Below are 22,173 nucleotides of genomic sequence, written 5' to 3'. Positions count from 1 at the left end.
CCTGGAGTTCACAAATATTTTTCATACTCTTCACACAATGTTGGGTATCAAGGATTTTGATCTGTATTTGGTACTCAAATACCACCGCTGCCTACACAGGTACATCCAGGAGAAGATGGAGTTCCTGGACATCTCCTCGCTTGACACGACATACCGATACGCTGTCAAGATCGAGCATAAGTTAAAAAAAAAGAAGCAAGACTTTGGATTTGTGAATATAAAGAACAAAGGACAAAGCCAAGGCGGGGTGACCTAAGACAACCCGTCGAAGCCACAAGAAAAGAACAACAACACGAAGTCAAAGAAGGACACAGGAAAGTGGTGTGAGTTCCACAAGAGCCCCACTCATAACACAAGTGCCCCATTTATATTTGTAAGCATATTTCAGTATTTTACATTAATGAAATGAAGTATTCCTCCACTTCTTCTTCAATATAAACCTACTGAAGTTTCTTTTGAGGTTTCACAGGTTGACAAGCTTCTTGTCCTACTTTTTTTTGGTTCTTTCTTCCTTGCTTTGCTTCTGCCTTGGTGATGTATGCGACTTATGTGGTGATGGAGATGCTACTGTGGATGATGATATTGTGGGTGTTTCAACTACTGGTGTGGACATATCTGTGACTTCCATGACTCCAGACAATCCCTGCTCACGAAAATTCCACACAATCTCCTCCCAAGATTGCGTAGTTGACATACACAACGAAGTATCCTGCAACTTCTTCACACTATTAATCACTCGAGCTCTCGATTTAGAAAAGTTCTTAATCTGAGCAGGAGTCGGCTATTTATAACAATTCCAGCCTTTGAATCTCATCATTAGATTTTATTTTGTCTCAATTTTGTTCATATTTCATTGTTAAATTTGTATCTATCCTTAAATTTTGCCAATCTGTCATCTTAAATGTAACTTTTATCGTGTCTTTTCCCTTTTAACGGTCATATTTCTACTTTTCTAGGGAACTTTGATACGTCCCCTATTGTAGCGTACCTCTTCCATACATCACGACTTCCTGCGAACTTTGACATAATCCTGACTGTAGTGAAGTACTTTCTTCGTTGAAGCTCTTTCTGTAGCATAGTTTATAGTCTAGTTTCCACTTTCAACTGCATGTGACACTAAGACTCCCCTTCTTTCTTCTTTAGGATGAAGTTGTAGGGGCAGGGTTATCCCTATACAACTTCAACCTATTGCCATTTACTTTTCCCTTAATTAATTCTCCATTTAAATTCGTTAACTGCATTGTGCCTCCATCAGTAATATACTTAATAACGTACGGGCCTAACCAATGTGTTTTGAATTTCCCTGGGAATTTCACAAAATTACTATCGTAGAGGAGAACAAGGTCTCCTATCTAGAATTTCTTTTGCTCAATGTGCCTGTTATGCCAAGCCTTTTCTCTTGCTTTTTGTACTTGTTGATGAAATCCTACTATAAACATGTCTTATTCCAAAGCAAGCAACTACGACATCATTTCTTCCATTATGTCGGGGTTTGCCATATTTGTAAAAGCTACAATTCTTAGGCTAGGGACAATGTATTCCATGGGAGTCACAAATTCTTGCCCATAAACCAACCTAAAGGGTGTTTGACATGTCAAATTTTTTCATGTAGTCCTATAAGCCCATAATACTGTTGGAATCCTAAGATCCCAGTCATTCCTGTTTACATTGCATACCTTGGTCATTGCATTCTCCAAAATTTTATTGAATGCTTCCACAATTACATTTTTTTGAGGATGATAGGGAGTTCTCTTTTTGTGGTAAACTTGAAATTCTTCAGTTAATGCCTCAATGGTTTTATTCAATAAATGTGATCCTTGATCACTCATCAATATCTTTGGACACCCAAATCTGGAAGATATGTATTCAATGATGAAAATCATAGTAGTTTTTGCACTACAATCCTTCAATGACTGTGCTTTGGCCCACCTTGTAAAATAATCAATCACAGTGATTATTTACCTCGCACCAGTCCTTTTCCCTGGTGGATTGATTGGTCTAGCAAAAGCAATAACCCGTTTATCAAAAGCCTGCAATGTTACTTGCGAAACTAGCGCCATTTCATCTCTTCTTGAAGGTTTTCCTTTTCTTTGGAAGATATCACAAGCTTGACAGTACTCCTTTACATCTTTGTGTAGTGTAGGCCACCATAATCCCGCCCTTAAATTTTCTGCACAGTAGCTTTCCCTGCATAGTGTCCACCAGTTGTGCCACTATGAGCTTCTACTAAAATTATCTATCTTTCGTGCTCAGGAACATATCTGCATAGTATTTCATCTCGTCCCATATTATACAAATGTCCTGCTATTAGTGAAAAATATGTTGCCTTAACCACCAATTATTTCTTTTGCTTCATAGTGTATTATGTAGGGGCCATCCCTATGGTTAAGAACTGAATAATATAAGTAAAGTGGTCATATGCAATCCTGATTGCAAATAACTGCACATCAATAAGATTATCCTCTATATTCATTGGTTCTTCTCCTTTTTCCAACCTTGATAAATGATTAGGTCTGGCATTTAGTCTCCCTATCTTAGCAACAACTTCAAAGTCATACTCCTGAAACAATAATAGCCATTTGCAAATATTTCTTCCTAAAATAGGCTTATTGAACAAATACTTTAGTGGAGAGTGATTTGTGAACATCTTGAAATGTGATCCCCCAACAAATAATGTCTAAAATTTTGTAAAGCATATACTTTAGCTAGTCCTTCCATTATGTAGTTGTATAGTTCTTCTTTGCTTTAGATAGTTTCTTGCTTGCAAAAGCTACAGGGTGATTGATTTCTCCTACACTAGGCATATTTTCTTTTAGTGTGTCGAGGATCTTTTGACATTCTTCATTCCATAGGAATGTTACATATTTCTTTAGCAGTTTTTCCATAGGCGCAATGACCTGTGCATATCCCTTGATAAATTTTCTGTAATATCCTGTATGTCCTAATGTGGTGTGAAGCTATCTTACTGTCTTTGGTGGAGGTAAATTCACAATAATATCAATCTTCACAGGATCCACCATCAATCCTTGATTGAAAATAATATGTCCTAGTAATATACAAAAAGGTACACAGAATATTCACTTTTTAATATTAAGAGGAATCTGATACTACTTGCATGTGTCGAGCATCAGTCTTAAGCTCGCAACATGTTTCTTCAATAACCCAAATAATATCCAATCATCGAAGTATAATACTAAAAACTTGTGAGTATATTCTTTGAAAGCTGCAACCAACACTCTTGAAAATATGGCAGGGGCATTCTTCAGTCCAAAAGGCATCACTGTATACTAATATGAACCCCATTCTAGTGAAGGTGGTCTTATGTCAATCTTTTGGTGCAATCCTAATTTGATGGCATCTTGAAATCCATCTTTAAATGAATAGGCTTCCTAACCTCCTACATTTTAATACTTCATCAGTGAAAGGAGTAGGGAATGGGTCATGTAGACATGCATAATTTAAATTCCTTAAATCAACACAAATCCTGATTTGTCATTGTGTTTTCTTTTCTTCTACCACCATAGGACTTAACCACTATGATTCTTCCACATGTTCAATGATTCTAGCTGCTATCATTTTGTCAAGTTCTTTCTTCACTTTTTCTTTGTACTTTGGATTCAGTCCAGAAGGCCTATTCTTAACTAGCTTCACATCAGGCTTTAGAGGAATCTTCATAACTCCTAAATCTTCTACTATTCCCTTCATATATGAAAACTTAGTGGGAAATACCTCCTCGTATTCATGCATAAGATCTGTCACTTTGCTGATTGTTTCTTCATCACAATAATCTCCAATCGTCGCAAACTTCGGTTCCTCTTCTGAACCTACATTCACCTTCTTTGTCTTTAATGACTTCCTTACATCAGGAATTTATAGCTCAGGTCCATTCACTTCGCAGTAGCCTTTAGATTCTACCATGTCAATATTTCGAGGGTCTTCATTTTCTTTTGCAGTGATGTTGTAACATTCTAGTACATTATGTAGTTGCACAATCCAATCAGGCTTCCAAGTGAGTGGAATTTCATTCTCAAAAATCTTATTTTTAACTATTTGAAGGGCTGAATCTATACATGGAAAATCCTCTTCAAAGCTAAATGTCAATATAAACCCATCAACCATCGCTGCTCAGTTCACAGTACCATGTTGAAGTTTTGTTTCCAAGTACCAATTTTGAGGAATTGACTCTAATGTATGGATGAACCCATGCACCCAGTCTTCTCGTTTAATCTCCTTCCATGCTTTCATACAGAGTGATATGTGCTCTCTAGGATTAGTTTGATAATCATACTTATCTGCCAACTCTATTTCTACCTAACCAAACCTTATCCATATCAAACTTTGACATTCTTGCCAAGTTCCTATTATGTGTACCCCACCATCTAGTAGGAGTAGCTCTTAGGGTTATATCCAGGGCTAACAATATTTGCACTCTGGTACATGTTCTTCATATTCTTCAAGAAAAATATTTATATCACCCAAACCATCATAAAAAGGTAAGTCACATACCTCAACTTTCATACAACGAACTGCTTTAGTAACTCTTGCACATCACCTCGTAAATACTTCATATAGCTTGTTTTGCCAATTTGCCAATTCTTATTCTGAATTTGAAGCACACGAACTGTCATGCTCCCACCTCAACTTTCCTTTAGTAGGATTAACACAGTCATGTTCTTTTGTTGTCATATGATAGATGTTATCTATATCAACTGCGATGTATTCCTCTTTAACTGGTTCATTATACCTTTCTCCTTCTGAGGGATCTAACAGAACAATCACTCTCATATTGTTGCTTTCAAATATCATTTACCTCTTCTTTAATTTTATTATAGCAATGTTGGCAAATGCCCAATCTAGTCCAAGTAATGCAGGATAGGGGTTACTGTCATCCAAAATTTCTATTACTTCAAAATCAGTAGTAGTGCGTACCCCTTCAATGTCCACTGTAATGTCTGATAGTCTTCCTAAAGGAAATATTTTGTTGATTCACCATTCTTAGCTGAATAAGTGACCATTCCAACCCTGGTTTACCCATTAACTCCCATGTTTTATTTGTCGGGACATTAGCTTCAGATCCAAAATCTAAAATAACTTGGTCCATGTCATATTCTCCTATTTGTGCACTAAGCTTCATTTCATTTCTAGTTCTCTTATGTCTATGTAAATTGTTAACTTCGCGCATCTCACTCCGCGATGCTTCTTTAGATGCACATGAATTTATCAATTCCTGAATTCCTTCTACAACTCTTTGATCTCACAACAATTTCATACAAGTTTGAAGAAAATATTTTAAAGTATCTACCTTATATGCCACATCCTGTTCTTGTATTATCAGAGCTTGAATTTATGTCAAAGATGATACACCACAACTATTATTTTGATTATGCTGCTTGCTAGATGTCTAAGCTCCTGTATCCATAAAGCTTCATGTTCCTTCCATAAAGACTTATTTTTCTTTTTGAATATCAAATATAGGGGATTTTTCAGTAGTCTTTCTTACCCATGTAGCTTCAATTTCCTTCTTTCCATATGCTTTATCATTTCCAGTCACAACTCCACTCCTTGTTACAATATTAATGCAAGGTTCATCGCTCCTTGGTTCTGCAGTCATCACATGAATGTTTTGTGTCATCTATTGATTTTTATTTTCTTGCATTTTTTCCATAAGTACCAGACACTCCTCAATTACATGATCAAATTATTTACAATAATCATATGTCGTAGTAGGATTATGACAATCTCTTTCAAAGGAATTAAAACCATTTATTGGATTAGGTTGGTCTGACCCAGGTTTGGATTTTACTGTGCACCAACAAACCCTTAATCATTGACCCTTTTGGCAATGACCTGCAAGCTAGTTGCAATCTCACCTGAAGTGATTATGGGAGGTTGAAGAACCAGGTTTTTGCAGCCTGGAGGGATACTGTGATGTGGAAATTTTGTATTTTCTTATGCTTTAACACTTATAAATTACTTCACATTCATGAACTACTTCTCACTTATATATTACTTCGCAGAATTATTTAAACATATCATAAACATACATAAAATTCACAGTACTGAAATAAAGTGCAAATAATAAGAAAAACACATGAAGGCACATGTTTTACCATGGTTCATACCAATGTGGGACTACATCCATAAGAAATATTGCTTATAATAGATAATTTGGTACAACAAACAGTTCTTTCCATGTGCACACAGTTGCAGGTTATACGCACACTCAACTGTAGAGCCTCCGTGCACTCAACTGCAGAGCTGCGACCCTTCCTTCGAAGTACAAATCATGAAGATACAACCATAAAACATAGATTTGGAATAATAGCTTCCTTTCTTTATTATTATTCATCCCTATATATACTATTACATTGAGGGATTACATCGCTATATTACCATGGACCCGATACCATGGTTTCCAAATTACAAGGGACTATGATCCAAAACCATTCAGCTTTTACAATATTATATTCTTTTACAAAAAGTGAGGGGCTTCGCCACAAAGCCCCTATACTGCGTAGTGAGTTTTTTTGGAAGTCTTCTCGTTCTCCGCTGCTTTGCTGCATGGTTCACTTCACACTCCATGACATCCTTTGTACTGCACACTCCACAAAATTTGGTTGCCCAAAATTTTCCCAAGTTGGGCTGCGCCCAATAACTCATATCAACGGATGTTATTGTATTCAGTCCTGGCCTCTATTTTCCAGGCACATTATGTATATGGGGCTTATTGTATTATTGTATCACATTATGTCCCATTGATGCCAACATATCATGTACTTTGTAGCTTAATCCCACATTTCTAGGCACACCATTAGTATTTGTACTCATTTATCTTGGTGAGTATGGGTATGCCTTCCCCGTCTCATTTGAGATAATGTACTCCAAAATAAAAAGAGACTTATATAAGCGTAGTAGGTCTTGCCCCCTCCATTCCTCCATCCTTCCTTGCATTGCTTCAACTCTCTCTCTCTCTCTTTCTCTCTCTCTCTCTCTCTCTCTCTCTGACTCCCCTTTGGTGTCTCGTGGAAGTGGAGCCTACAACATATTTCAGTCATATGATTTGCTCCTAACGCTCATATGTTCGGGGTAATCTGTTATCACCTAAAAAATGATCACCTAGCCTTTTTTAACTAGGAGGATTGAAATACACCATGTAGGGTTAATTTTACCATAGTAAAATCACTTTCACCATAGGGAATAATTTAATATACCATTTTTATTAAATTTTTTCCATTTAAAATAAAAAACCCCATGAGAATAATTGAAAAAATAATTACTTATTTAATTTTATCTAGAAATAATTATTAAATAACTATCTGATAATTATTTCGTAAAAAAATTGACTAAATCACCTTGAAATTATTAAATAAATCACTATTTATTTATTATTCCTTATTCTTATTTTTGGAGTAATTGTTAAATCATTATTTAATAATTATTTCAAATACACACTTTTATTAATCCTTGCAAAGTGATTAATAAATCATTTTATTTGTTAATTACTTCAACTCTTTTCTAAATAAATATATTTGACCATTTTGAATATCGTTTTCCTCTCCATAAAATATAATGAAGTATTCCTAACGACTAGATTTTGATTTGGTTAATAATATTTTATTATTTTCTAATTCCTAATTGAACCCATACTTTGTTATAAATAAGAGGGTTTTCCATTCATTCTTCACCATGATTATTATCATTGTCACCACTATTGTCTTATTGCAATTGAGATCCCACTTGAGTTCCATCTTGCTTTGGGTTTTCTGCATATTGAGAGAGAGAAATAGATCGTTGAAGCATAAGGACATCAAAGGACCCATCCCACGAAATGGGATTTTGCAGACCCATGTTGTAAATCCTCTTCACCAGGTGTTTTCTAATAAAAATTTTTAGTCATTCAAATCTTCCATTGGGTTATTACATTGGTTATTTCTTGTTGTTTTGTGTTTTGGGATGTATATGATCTTTTTACTGCAGGGTTTTCTTATTTTTTCATTATAGATATGAAGCGTAAACAACCACATCTTGTTGTTAGGGTCACTTGTCACCAGTGACATAAGTGAAGCATTTTTGGTACACATACTAAGAATTTTCATACTAACAAATCCGTACCTTGTTTTCCTATACATTATGTCTCATTTATGCATATGTAGAACAATGAATCTTTGGCTTGTTGTTTAGAGTTGTTTGTTTATGATATTTACATGTTTTGGTTATCTTGCTTGTTTTGGGTGACTTGTAGGTTCCAATTTTAGCATTTGGAGTTGGAGCTAAAGCTTGCAAGCAAGGAGAAGGAGGAAAATTGCATTGCATTGCATTCCAAGTAGGTATTATTCCCATATTTTAAACTTCTATAAGGATAAACAATGCAGTTTTGTCTTGGTTGTTTCTAGATCAAGCCACTGGGTCTAGGGAGATTGCTTCTATCTAGAGAAAGAATTTGTCCAATAAAGAACTTGGCGATTCCATTGAGGAGGCAAGTTCTAGGGGATAAGAGATAAGGCCTCAAGATTAAGAGTTCAAGATCTTATCCAACAGTAAATGGTTTAAACCACTTCAGAAGCTCCTAAAAATTGAAACTTCAATATTTATTTTTTATTTTTTACTCATTTCTCACTATCATTACACTTTTTGAGAAATTAGCCTATGCTTTCTAGCGTAGTTGACATGTGTGTAAACTATGCCATCACAGGTTGCCTTAATGGGAAGTGTGTTGATCCTCAAAGATACTGTTTTTAGACAATGAAATCCAAGATTCTTGGAACTTATGGAAAGGAGATTCTTTTAGCTTTGTAGGGGATGATTACAAAGTGTGAATGGATGATGATTGATCCAGGTTCAAGGCCATTTGATTGGATGTGACAAAATGACCTGTAACAAGTGGTATTAAAGTAGCCTTCTTCTCTTTCTTTGTTTTTTTTGTGCATGTCCAGAATGAGGTTGGTGTATAAGGAGTTGGGACTCGAACTACTTGAATCCTTGCAAGATCGACCTTGCCGACCCCAAAAGCCTCCCACAGTGGAAGAAAAGAAAGACGAGGAAGCAAGAGATCCTATCAAATTAGTGTTTGATGAATCCCTTTAAGAAACAAAGGAAAAAGATGATGACTAATAATTTATCCCATATCCCTCAATAGATACCAATAGGCGACACATCTTCATCCAATGACCACTTTGAAGATGCTACCCCTTTAAGGTACAAGTTGATCTTGATATTCCTATATTTGAAGGCCAAATAGATGTAGATGCTCTAGATAAATGGTTAAATTTTTTTGGAAGGATATTTTTCAGTCCAAATTTCTTTCGATAAAGAAAATATTACTTTTGAACTCCTTAAGGCTGCCCCCCATGTCAAGGACTAGTGGTAAAATTACTATGAGAAAAGGGCCACACAATATTCCCCACTATTTGCAGTTGCACCCTCTTGCAAATCTTTTAGGGATGTTGATAAGGAACAATATTACCCTATTGGAAGCTATGAAGAAAAGTACATAAAATGGACCACATTATGATAGGAAAAGGATTAATAAGTTCTAGAGTTCATGAATATCTTCCATACATTACACACAAAACTTGGTATCAAGGACCCTGCATGACATATGGTGCTTAAATGGAGTTCCACTGGGAAGAAATGGACCTTGACATGTCCTCACCTAGTTCAACATACCAATTTGATGTCAAAATTGAGAAAAAAATTAAATATAAGAAGCGAGACTTTGGATCTACGAATCTAAATCAGGGCAAGGGCACCCCCAAACTGTAGAACAAAGGATAGAGCCAGGGTGGAACACCTCAGGACAACCCAGCGTGGAACACCTCAAGGCAACCCATCGAAGTTGCAAGTAAAGAATAATAATGGGAAGATGAAGAAAGACATAGGAAAGTGGTGTGGGTTCCATAAGATCCCTACTCATAACACAAATGAATGTCAAGCAAAGCAGTCACTAGTGGTCGAGCTAAAATATTTAGAGTCAAATATAGGTTCCAATTCTGAACTAGACCCCGAAAAGGGGAAACAATTCATTGATGTAGAACCTAGTGTCATTGTTACCACCACCAAGGTCCACAAAAGTGTGCCCGAAGATCCGAAGGAAGGTGAGCATCTCTTCCACTCACAAATGTGGGTGAAGGGTGCTCTGCTACATTTCCTTGTCGATAGTGGGAGTCAAAAGAAACTCATATCATCACAGGTACTTAAGCAGTTGGGGCTGTTGATAACACCACACCAACAACCATACACCATCATGTGGATCCACCAAGGGCGAGATCTCTATGTCAGTAAATAGTGCCTCCTGCCTTACAACATCACACCTTTCATAGATGAGGTATTATGTGATGTTTCTCCCCTTAATTTTTTTGATGTTTTGTTAAGCCAAACATAATTGTGGAAGCATCATGCTATGTATAAGTCCAGACCTCATATTATTATTATTATTACTTTGGGTAGAAAACTATATAGGATACCAGAGGTAGCCCGACTTACTTCCATTTCTTTGATCTCTACTAAGAAATGCAGTAAGATCATCTCCTAGAATGATAATTTTTTTATCTTCCTGATTCAGTCTCAAAGTAAGGGGAAGATCGTGGCCACATCCATGGCCTCTAGAAATGGCTCCTCCGCATAGCAGATAAAACTAGATAAGGTCATTGAAGAGTAAAATGAATTCTTCTCCCCACCCATATGGGTACCTTTGCATTGATATGTCAAGCATTCAATCAATCTAACCCTCAACGCGCCTCTACCTAATGGGCCAACCTACCACTGCTCTCTTATGGAAAACGAGGAAATAAAGTGGCATATCTAAGAGTTTCTACAAAAAACAATGTAAACTTTGAAATGATAACTATAAAATCAAAATGAGAACTCTAGCCAAAAAACCCCCAAAATAACATGAAAAATAGTGCTAAAAACGAGAAGTGTGTATACTGGAATGATGTTTTTTTTAGGGTTAATTTTCAACATATTTAAAAAATGGCAGTGAAACCATTTTTTTGGGCAAAAAACAATTGTTTTTGAGGAAAAAAACACACTAATGTTTTTGGTACAATAACATTTTTCTTTCCCAAGTATAATTTCAACATTTTTTAGTAATGATGATAAAGATAAAATAATGGGATCCGAAACACATTAAAATTCCATTAGTTTTCATCCATGTTGTTAAACATATAATAACATGACACTAAAGATCACTAAATTTTTAATTGTTTTCAACCATAACATTAAAGATAAAAAAAAAATGGAAAATTTTCAACCATAGTATTAAAAAACTCTAAGTTTTCAACACATTTAAACTATGACATTATGAAAAAATTACATGACTAAATTAATCAAAATGTCAATACTTGTATATTCAATGAAACATAAATTATATCTCTAAGTTATTATTGCATTGTAGATATTCTAGACAATAAAATCATCATAATTAAAACATACAATCCAACAAACATAAAAATGACTCATAACTTCATTTAACACCATATGGAAATCAAAATTTTTATTTCAAGATACAATGCAAACATCAGTTATATAAATTGTCTTAGATAATTATTCAAAATCACTCATATTTTCTTGCACACCATAAAAATTCACATCTTTAGATGAATGTCTGGATGCACACGAAGATGTTCCATATTATTCTCTTTCATGAACTAGTGCCCCATCCGAGTCCACATGCATGCCCACCATTTCAGGTTTCAAAATTCTTCTGGATCTACGACTGGTTTCAATAGACTCCCATCTCAACATTGTTTCTTCTGGTAACAAACTCTTCAGAATCTCTATCATCTTGAAGCGCAGAGTTCCTCTTTTTGTTAAATTTAAGTCATAAACAAGTATGTCAACATCCTCCAATTTTAAGAGGTATGTGCGGCAATGATTTATATTTGTACCCTTCCTTTTTCTCTTTCCAACAATTTTTTTTATCAACTTCCATCTCTGGCTTGTACACACCATTGAATGGGTGTGTATTTGTGGCATACCAATGTACTTCAACACCTAAAACATCTTCATTTTATGTAATAACCTTTATAACCTTAGCAACTCAGAATGGATAGCCATTAGGATCTCCATCTGCTAGCACTGCAATCATGCAACCCTCCTTAATATCACGTACTGAATCCCTATAAAGGTCTTCCATGGCTTCACATTGTGCATGAGATCTTCTGGAACCAATATAAATTTCTCTTTCCTCTACCTGTGAAGAATTAATAATAACTTGAGATTGTTGCTGTTAAACAATGTTTCTTTCCTCATGTTCATTTAACACATTTTGTGGAGAAATAAATGGAGTTTACAAAGGTATATCTTCATTTGTTGTTCTTGAAATGATATCACTTTGATTATTGAAAAAAGACTCCCACCAAACTGAATCAGCAATATCAAAGTACTCATATGTATATCTAATACATTTTTCTAATTTCTTCCAGGAAATCAAAATAATTTATATCTCTATTATGCCCGCATGCATTATGAAATTCAGCAATTGATTGTAAAAACAATATATTTGATGCAAACATTGGATGATCTGGAATGAACTTCAAAAATGCCAAACCTGATGACAACACCCATTCTACGGTAGTTGAATAATTCTTGCCCCATATTAGTGTTTTCCATCAATTTTTTTGATACAAAATTGATGTTGGAAGCTAATGTCATTAAGTTGTTTAATGCATTTCTCCTCACCATGTGATCCCAAAATAAACCTTCACATGTCAACAATTTCTTCCAACACATAAAAAATAGGCTCTAGCATGTATGATTTCTTAATTCATTCAATTAATTATGGAAAGCTTCCAACATCCTTCATCCTAAATGTGACTAAAATACGACCGAACATATGATCAATATGGTCATGAGTGTTCCCAACAAGAAGGAAACCAACCTTTACCTTCTGAAAAATTCTCAATTCAACAAGCATGTTTAGATATCCAAAACAATCTGATTTTTGTTTTTACGACAAGCGTTGTCCAATTGTAGATACAAAAAATCAGGAAGATTACCAGACCAATGAGAAAGAACATCATGAATTATGGTTATTATCAAATTTGCATCATTATGAATATTTGGCGCTGTGAAGTATACCCTTGGAAACATTTTCCCATTGAAGACCATACAACCAACCAAGTGATACTGAATAAAATTTTCCTCTTGTAAATTTTTGGGTGTGCGAACAAAATGTGGTAGAAGTTTTTTCTTTTGGTCCATACCATCAATTATCAAACCCAAATATTTGTTTGTATTATCATAACACTTCTTTCACTGCTTGTCCAACTTTTTCCTTTCACTTGTTTGTTGTTCGCAATGCTCTTGAAGCGCTTTAACAATGGAATCTACACAACATAAAAGAAAATCATTAATAAATATGTTTTCATAGTTGATGACTATACAATTTTAAAAATTAATGTTATGAATGATTACCTCTTTCTGCCCCTTCATATTTATCCCTTTTTGATTTAAGAGAAACACATGTACTGCAAATCCCCATCCTTGTCTTCTTAGGAATACAAACATTGTTGAATTCTTTCTTCCATATCTTTACAAAATATTGATATGTAATAAATCGACCATTTCCTTTAGCACCTTTTGCACATTCTTTGTATAAGTTGTAGATTTCTCATCTTGAGAAATTATTTGGAATATGTATTGCCTCTCTATTTGGCATACACTCTCCATGCTTTAAAAATAAGTCTTTCATCCATGACATTGCAATATTTGATAATGGCCCAAACTGTCATTTATGACGTACTTCTGAATTTAATGTGGGATCCTTTTCCAAATTTTTGTGGATTCTTGACAGATGAAAATTACCCATTGAATGAAACATTTTGAAAGCCTTTCTATAGATAAATAAAGACCCAATATGATAATCATAACCTGACAATGTAGATTGCATGCACCCCACTAAATATGAAATTTGCATGCTTTTATTCATTGACAAATATCTCTTCCTTTTCTCCAATGCAAACTTGAAATCCATATGTTTCAAGCAATATTTTTTACAACATTCACTTGAAATGAGAGCACTGATAAAACTTCTTCTCATGAGATATTCTACTCTACCCCTTGTATAACTAGAACATCTTGGATTGATATGAAAAGGTTTTCTCCTACTCCTCGATACAATATTTGCTGGAAACATCTCCATCATTGGATCATCATCTGTATAAGCATTTTAATCATTATTATGAGGATTATTATCCTCACTATGATCATCTTTGCTTTTGAAATACTAACTTGGAGGATATTCTTCATCTTTCCCTTCTTCAGTGCTATCCTCATAGTCCTTAGAATTAGGACTAAATAGAAAATTTGACTTGATATTTATTGGATATTATTCATCATGTGCATTGTTAGCGCTACTCTCATAGTCCATAGGATTAGGACTATGTGGAAAATGTGACTCTTTACTTACTAGAAATTCTTCATCCTACCCTTCGTCACTACTGCTCCCATAGTCCTTAGGATTAGAACTAAGTGCATCATCCTGCCCTTCATCATTGCTGCTCTCATAGTCCTTAGGATTTGGACTAAGTGCTTCATCATGTCCTTCGTCACTACTGCTCTTGTAGTCTTAGGATTAGGACTAGGTGGAAAATGTGACTCTCTATTTACTGGAAATTCATGATCACACCCTTCATCACTACAGCTCTTATAGTACTTAGGATTAGGACTAGGTGGAAAATGTGACTCTCGATTTATTGGAAATTCTTCATCCTAGCCTTCATCACTACTGCTCTCATATTCCATTGGATTAGGACTAAGTGGAAACAGAGACTCTTGATTTATTGGAAATTCTTCATCCTAGCCTTCATCACTGCTGCTCTCATAGTCCATAGGATTAGGACTAAGTGGAAACTATGACTCTCTATTCAATTGAAATTCTTCATCATGCTCTTCATCACCACTTCTCTCATAGTCCATAGGATTAGGACTAAGTGGAAACCGTGACTATTTATTTATTTGAAATTCTTCATCATGCTCTTCATCACTGCTGCTCTCATAGTCCATAGGATTAGGACTAAGTGGACACTGTGACTCTCTATTCATTTGAAATTCTTCATCATGCTCTTCATCACTGCTTCTCTCATAGTCCATAGGATTAGGACTAAGTGGAAATCACGACTCTTTATTTATTTGAAAATATTCATCATGCTCTTCATCACTGCTTCTCTCATAGGACATAGGATTAAGACTAAGTGGAAATCCTGACTCTTTATTTATTTAAAATTCTTCATCCTGCCCTTCATTAGTGCTACTCTCATAGTCCTTAGAATTAGGACTAAGTGGAAGATTTGACTCTCTATTCAGAGTGAAATAATTTCCGTTATATTCATCAATATGAATAGAGTTGTTATGCGACGAAGATGTTGATGCTTCACAAAGCGAAACTTCATTATTAGAAGAATCCATGCCTTTCAAACAATAGAGATTGAATGATACAAATGCACTCTCTCCTAATGACAATTTATAGCTTAAAGAATGAAAATTTCCCTCTAAATTTTTTCGCTGAAAATTTTCCCTTAAAAAATTTCGTTTCATGTATTTTCCTCCAAAATTTTCTTCTACAATTTATTGAAAAATTTCAACTAAAATTTTCTTATGAAATTAATAGTTTGAACTAAATATTTAAATTAAAATTTTAAACTAAATCTTTTACCTAAATTAATTTTTTACTTAAACTATATAACATTTACTAGACAATTGAATATTTCTTTTAAATTTTATTATATCTTCTATCACACATTTAAAATAAATTGCTATATCGCCATAACACGATTTATATGTTAAGTTTTTATAAAAGAAAATTAATACCACATTCATCATGCAGTAAAACAATTTCGTAATGCTCGCTTTATCATAAATTACTATATCGCCATAACAATATTTATATGTTAAAGTTTTTATAAAAACAAATTAATACCACATTCACCGTGCGGTAAAATAATTTCTGTAATTTCCGCTATATCATAAATTTCATTATCACTATTCCTCACATCACATCAAGGATTTTCGAGGTTCGTTAAAAGACTTGGAGTGATTTTGTGGAGAAGATACATTGTTATCGACAACATATTCAACGGAAAATTATCACATTTGAAAGGTTAGTTTCCCTTTTGCTGTGTGCAAGTCTTAAACTACCATAGGTTTACTGGTAGTTATGTGTTAGTTGGGTTGTTATATTTGTGTAAAATACCATACCAAAAACATATTCCAGTAAAATAATATTTAAAATTTTATTAATGAAATTTAGATTTATTTTAGAAATTAAAAATTTAGATGAGCTAGGCTTACCCGACAGCCCCATGGAAAGTAGAAGGCCATTACGTTTGCAATGGGCATGGTGGGCCTAGTCGTGCCCACCAGTGGAATCCACCCCCTCGACCTAGCTTGCCAAGGGTGAGGTCCGATTCTTAGAATTGGGCCTCCACCCCCGGGGCCCAACAGACCTGTGGGGGTGGAGGCCCATTGGACCCATGGGGGTGGAGGCTCGATTCTGAGAATCAAGCATCCACCCCCACAAACTCATTGGGTTATGGGGGTGTGGTGGGAGAGGGCTGCACGTAGCATCTCCCACCCCACCCTCGTAGCCCAATGAGCCTGTGGGGGTGGTAGGCCATTTTTTAATTTTTTTTTTTTAAAGGTTATGTTTTAAAAATTATTTATGATTTATGATTATTTGTCGTTTTTAGATTTTGTTTCTTTTTTGTTTATTTATTGAAGCTATTTCTTTTTTTGTAATTTACTGATTTATATATATGTGTATATTTTTTTGCAGGAAAATGACATCAAGGAAGATTGCTGTGTATCAACCAAACCTTAAGTAATAACTACAAATCTATCAAGTGCCTCAAACGATAAGAAGGTGATTTCTTATTAGAAGAAATCACAAGAAGTGAAGCATACAAAAAATGTATGATATGTGAAAGATAGAGAAGGCGAAAAACATCTGCAGATATATCTATATGTTGATATCCCTAAGGATAGTGGACTTTATAAAGTGTTGGGAAAATTATTAGACATCTGTTTGATACTAGACACTGAAGTTGTTTATGTACTTACAAAACTGCTCAAGTCACATGACAAGATTAAATATTAGTTATCATTGTCAATGTATGACATGACAAAGAAATCTACAAAGATGTGTAAACAAATCATAAATGAGATTGGAAAAGATTTCGTAAGTATTGTTATTTATATTTATGTGTTTTTCTTTATTGTAACTGTATCATTATAATTTTATAACTTAGTTTTTATTGACATATGATATTTTGTTTGACATAATTTTATTGAAAATCTTTCAATTATGATGGGAGGCATTTATTTCATAGAGAAAAATATTATGAATGTTGTCACTAGTTTCTACTCAGGGTTAGAAGAAGATATGGAAAACAAGAAAAAATAATAATTCATGATGCTACAGAACTACATCCAAGAGATCAAGAAAGAATGTCTATAGTGAATAAATCTAGCAAAGGTAGATATGTTACTTTTGAAGATGAGGGAGTTGAAACAAATGCTAAAGAATATGTTGGCATTATTGAGGATGAGATTATAACTATTGTTAGAAAGGAGAAGAGCCATAAAAGACCAAAAGTAAAAATGCCCAGGAATGTATTTGTTCTATTTAATGATGAGAATATTACTTATCTATAAGAAAATAGAAGGAAGAAAATGAAAGTTGATCATTCTCAAATAGTCAAGGCCAACAGTGAAGATCCTAGTGAAAATTCAAAAGAAAGTAGGGAAATCATTACACTAGGAGCTAATTTAGAGGATGACATTATTAAAACAAAACAAAATTCCATTCGACGTAACTTGACAAAGACAAACTTAATTGAGGGTGGTCATACATTTCAGCTTAATGTGAGACAAATCTATAAGCCAAGTGAAGGACAATTTTAATATCAAATCAGAAAGCCACTCCACCTACATGTTCGCAACTTGAAGACATTGATAAGGTACAATCCATATGCTCATGTGGTTGATTATGTGCTTTTTGTTGATCCAATTCAAGTTCGCAACAAAGAAGCATTTGATAAGTAAAAATGTTTTGAATACAATTATTATGTTCTTAGGGGTAACCATTCTGTAAAAGCTCAAAGGCAATTGATGGAGGAATATCCCAATAACCCATGTTTTGAAACAATGAAATGTATCATTTATGATGGTTTATTAGATACAAAAGAAAATTTATTGGCATGGGATCATAATACAGATAATAAGTATAGGATGTCTATGACTTTCATCCAAAGGGTTAGATTTATTCATAATGAATTTGAAGACAAATGTGGTGGGGATAAGATAAATGTTATTTTAGAATTTCGAAAGGAATGTTGTATGGAAATAGGTTATAAAATTGAGGAAAAAACCAATTCAAAAGGCGGCAAAATACATTCTGATATATTCAAAAGTATTGATAACATTTTCCTATTGGCATTTAGAACTAGAGAGATGTGGGAATTGATTAATGAGATTTTTAGCATGTGGGAGAAAATTGGCATTAAAAACCAAAAGGTCAAAAAGTCTAAACCATTGATATGTAGCAACAATAAATCAGGTCTTGAAATGAAGCAGCTTCCAGAAGATATGACTATCACACATTGGAGAGCATTGCAAGGAGTGGAGGATGAAAAACTTGTCAAAGAAGTATTATCTCATGTGAAGTCAGGGGAATTATCATTGGATGAAATGTGCGAGGAATTTCAAAAGTAAGTTTATTGAATTATTTTTACTTATTTCTAAATTATAATTTTATTTTAAATATAACATATTGTTATTGGTAGTATTTGTTATACATCTCATTTTATTATTATTTTTTTACTTTATCTATTTAGTCACAAAGTTTACATAAAAATGCAAGAACAAATGGTTAAATTGTTGAATGAAGATAGTTGAGAGATGTTGTATGCAACTACCTAGATTCAAGTTCTACATCAACACTAAAATATTTAAAAATGTATGTTGATTTATTTTATAACTTATACATATATTTGTTTATTTTATTAAAGATAAGGAAGGATTCAAATGGAGCACCAGATAGTTTCAAAAGCTTTATTGAAAAAATTAAGATCAAAAGACTGAGAAAGCAACCTCTCAGGAATGTTGAACTTGATCCAACTCTTACTCATTTCATTTGGAATGGGCTTGACACTATTCAATATCAAGTAATAGAAGGTGACTATGAATACATTTCTAAACTCATACCTAAAAGGGATTATTCCCTAGTTATTGTAGATATTTCCCATGGTTTCAATATCCCAAACATTGACTATGATAGTGACCCTTATACTTATCAAGCTCTTAGTAAAGTGGTTGCGGGATTTGTAGAAGTCACATCATCACCATTATGGAGATTTGTGACATTTCATTCAAACACACAATTGGCAATGTTATTGACAAGCTTCAAGGGGAAAACAAACTCAAGGATGTAGCTTACATGATAAGATGTTGAAATTGTATGTTTGATTAATGTTAAAATTTTCATTTATGTACAAGTTAATTGAACTTTTACTATTTCATGTTACAGGAAAAAGTCAAATCTTCTTAACCATGAAGATCAACCAATTATAAATGATTGTGAGTTCATCCATATTAATAGTTGGACAAAAGATGATAGCTATACTTCTATGCTTCTTAATCAGGTAGATGGAAAAAGTCATAGCCAAGTACTGGTTTATGATGTTGTTGTGAAAAAACTAAAACATGAAGATAAAGAAGAAAAATGAGAAATAATTAACATTTATCAAAAACCATAGTCATTGATTAACTATCTTATAGACTTATGTGCAAATGAAGGATATTGGGTTCTGGATTTATTTCCAGGCTCAAGTAAGTTTTATTATATAGAATTGAATTTCAATATCTTCTTTCTTAATTTATATGTCATTTTACTAATTTACTTCATTATTTCTTTTGTGCTTGATAATTAGGTACAAAATTAGCATGTTGCCTACAAAAAGGAAGAAATTGCATTTTCATTGAAAAAGACCTAGTACAGTGCAAATTTATTCAACATAGAATTAATGCTCTTCAATTTCTTCCAGATGCAATGAAAGAAATTGGGTTGAGGAAATAGGATTTTAATGAATCACGTGTGAAAAGGAAAAGGAACTTCAACCACCATTAGATGGAATGATTGGAAAGACATACATTGGGAGATTCACAGATATCAAAGATCCATCAGAAGAGGAAAATGAGAAAAATGAAGCAGAAAATATTTTGGAAGAAGACAATGATGAAACTCTAGAGGATGAAGAGTTTATATTATGTGATATTGTTGATTAAATTTAAGTTATGCTTGGAAATCAAGCTCATTTTTTGTAACTATTAATTAATTATACTTGTAATGTTTTGACTTTGACATTTTATGAGAAGAATAAGTATTCAGTTAATGTTGTTATATGTTCAATATTTGTATTATGTGATTTTCGATTTAATTTTTATGTGAATCATTATTTTTTGAAAAAAACTATGATTATTATTATTTTTTGACATGAAATTCGTACAAATGAAACTATTATTTAATCATTTTTTGTTAAAAATTTCCTAAAAAAATTGTGATTTTGACATGTCATTTCTAGCAAAAAAATTATCAAAATGTGTAATTTTTTAGTTATATTTATGTTCAAAATGTTTATTTTTATGTCAATTGTTAAAATTATTGTTTTTTTAGAGACAATTATTTGATGTGCATTGAAAAATTAATTAACGATATATAAATATGTAGAATATCGAAACTTTAAAATATCGACCTTCTTCTTTAACTATGCAAAAAAATAAAGACCTCACTACAAAAAAAAATTAAAAGAAAAACAAGAAAATATGAAGAAGAAGACCACTTCAAAAATTGTTAAATTTAGAAAATAATTATTCACATTTAATACATTATAAAATTTAAAGTAAAAAAATAAGCCTTTTAAAAAGGGGTCTGATGTAGAATCAACACTTTTTAAAATCAACATGCAAATCATTAACATTCTAAAAACTAATGTACATAGAAAATTTAAAGTGTCAAAAACTATGCTATATATATATATTATGCATCGCCACTTTTCAAAATCAGTTTGATTTTTTTGTTATTTCAACGAAATGGGTAATCGTATTAGTTCCTATTTCAAAGTTTACGTTGTTAAAAACAACACATCCAAAAACTTTCCCCACCTTGTGAGAGCCCAATTGCACTCATACAAAAGAAGGATGGGACTTGTAGACTCTACATTGATTATCTGGATTTGAAAAAATTCACATTAAGGAATAGATACCTGATTCCATGGATTGATGACCTTCTTGGCCAACTCAACGGGGGCAAGTACTTTAGCAAGATAGATTTGAAGTTTGGCTATCACCAAGTTCCAATTGAACCCACAAATGTGTGGAAGAATGCCTTCAAATCCAAGGAGGGTCTGTTTGAGTGGTTGTTAATGCCTTCCAGTTTGATGAATTCCCCTGCAAATTTCATGAGGCTGATGTATGACACATGGAATTTCACCAACTTGTTTGTGATTGTATATCTAGATGACATCCTCATCTTTAGTAAGAGTTGGGAATAACACTTATAACATAATCAACAGGTCCTTCACACTCTGTGACAACACAAGCTATTTGATGACTTGGAAAAATGCTCCTTTGGCATGGAAAAAGTCTAATATTTGGGTTACGTTATTGATGAGCAAGGTGTGCATGTGGATCCTGATAAGTTCCAAGTCATTTGAGATTGGCTGACACCAACGACTCTAACAAAGCTTCACAACTTCTTGGGTCTTGCCAGTTTCCATCGAAGATTTGTGCCAGGGTTCTCTCATATCACTTGGTCCTTAAGTCAAATTACCAAGGGTGATGAAAAATAATTTATTTTATGGTCCAAGTCATGACATAAGGCATTCATTGAACTAAAACACTGCCTTTGCTTTGCACCAATCCTCACCTTGCTAGACATGCAACAACCATTTGAGATGGATACAGATGCATCCGACTATGCTATTGGTGAAATCCTCACTCAATAAGGGAATCTTATGCCTATCATAGTGAGACACTCTTTTATGCTATCTAAAGATACCCCACCTATGATAATGAAATGTATTCCATCGTGTAGGCCCGCCGATAATGGAAAAATTATATTCTAGGGAAGGAGACAATCATCCACACAAATCACCATCCTCTTCAATTTATGTAGAC

The sequence above is a fragment of the Pinus tabuliformis genome, chromosome 3_2 (assembly GCF_031772625.1).
Source record: "Pinus tabuliformis cultivar Carrire ecotype Pingquan chromosome 3_2, CPIR1, whole genome shotgun sequence".
Lineage (NCBI taxonomy): Eukaryota > Viridiplantae > Streptophyta > Pinopsida > Pinales > Pinaceae > Pinus > Pinus tabuliformis.
This window is presented reverse-complemented; position numbering follows the sequence as displayed.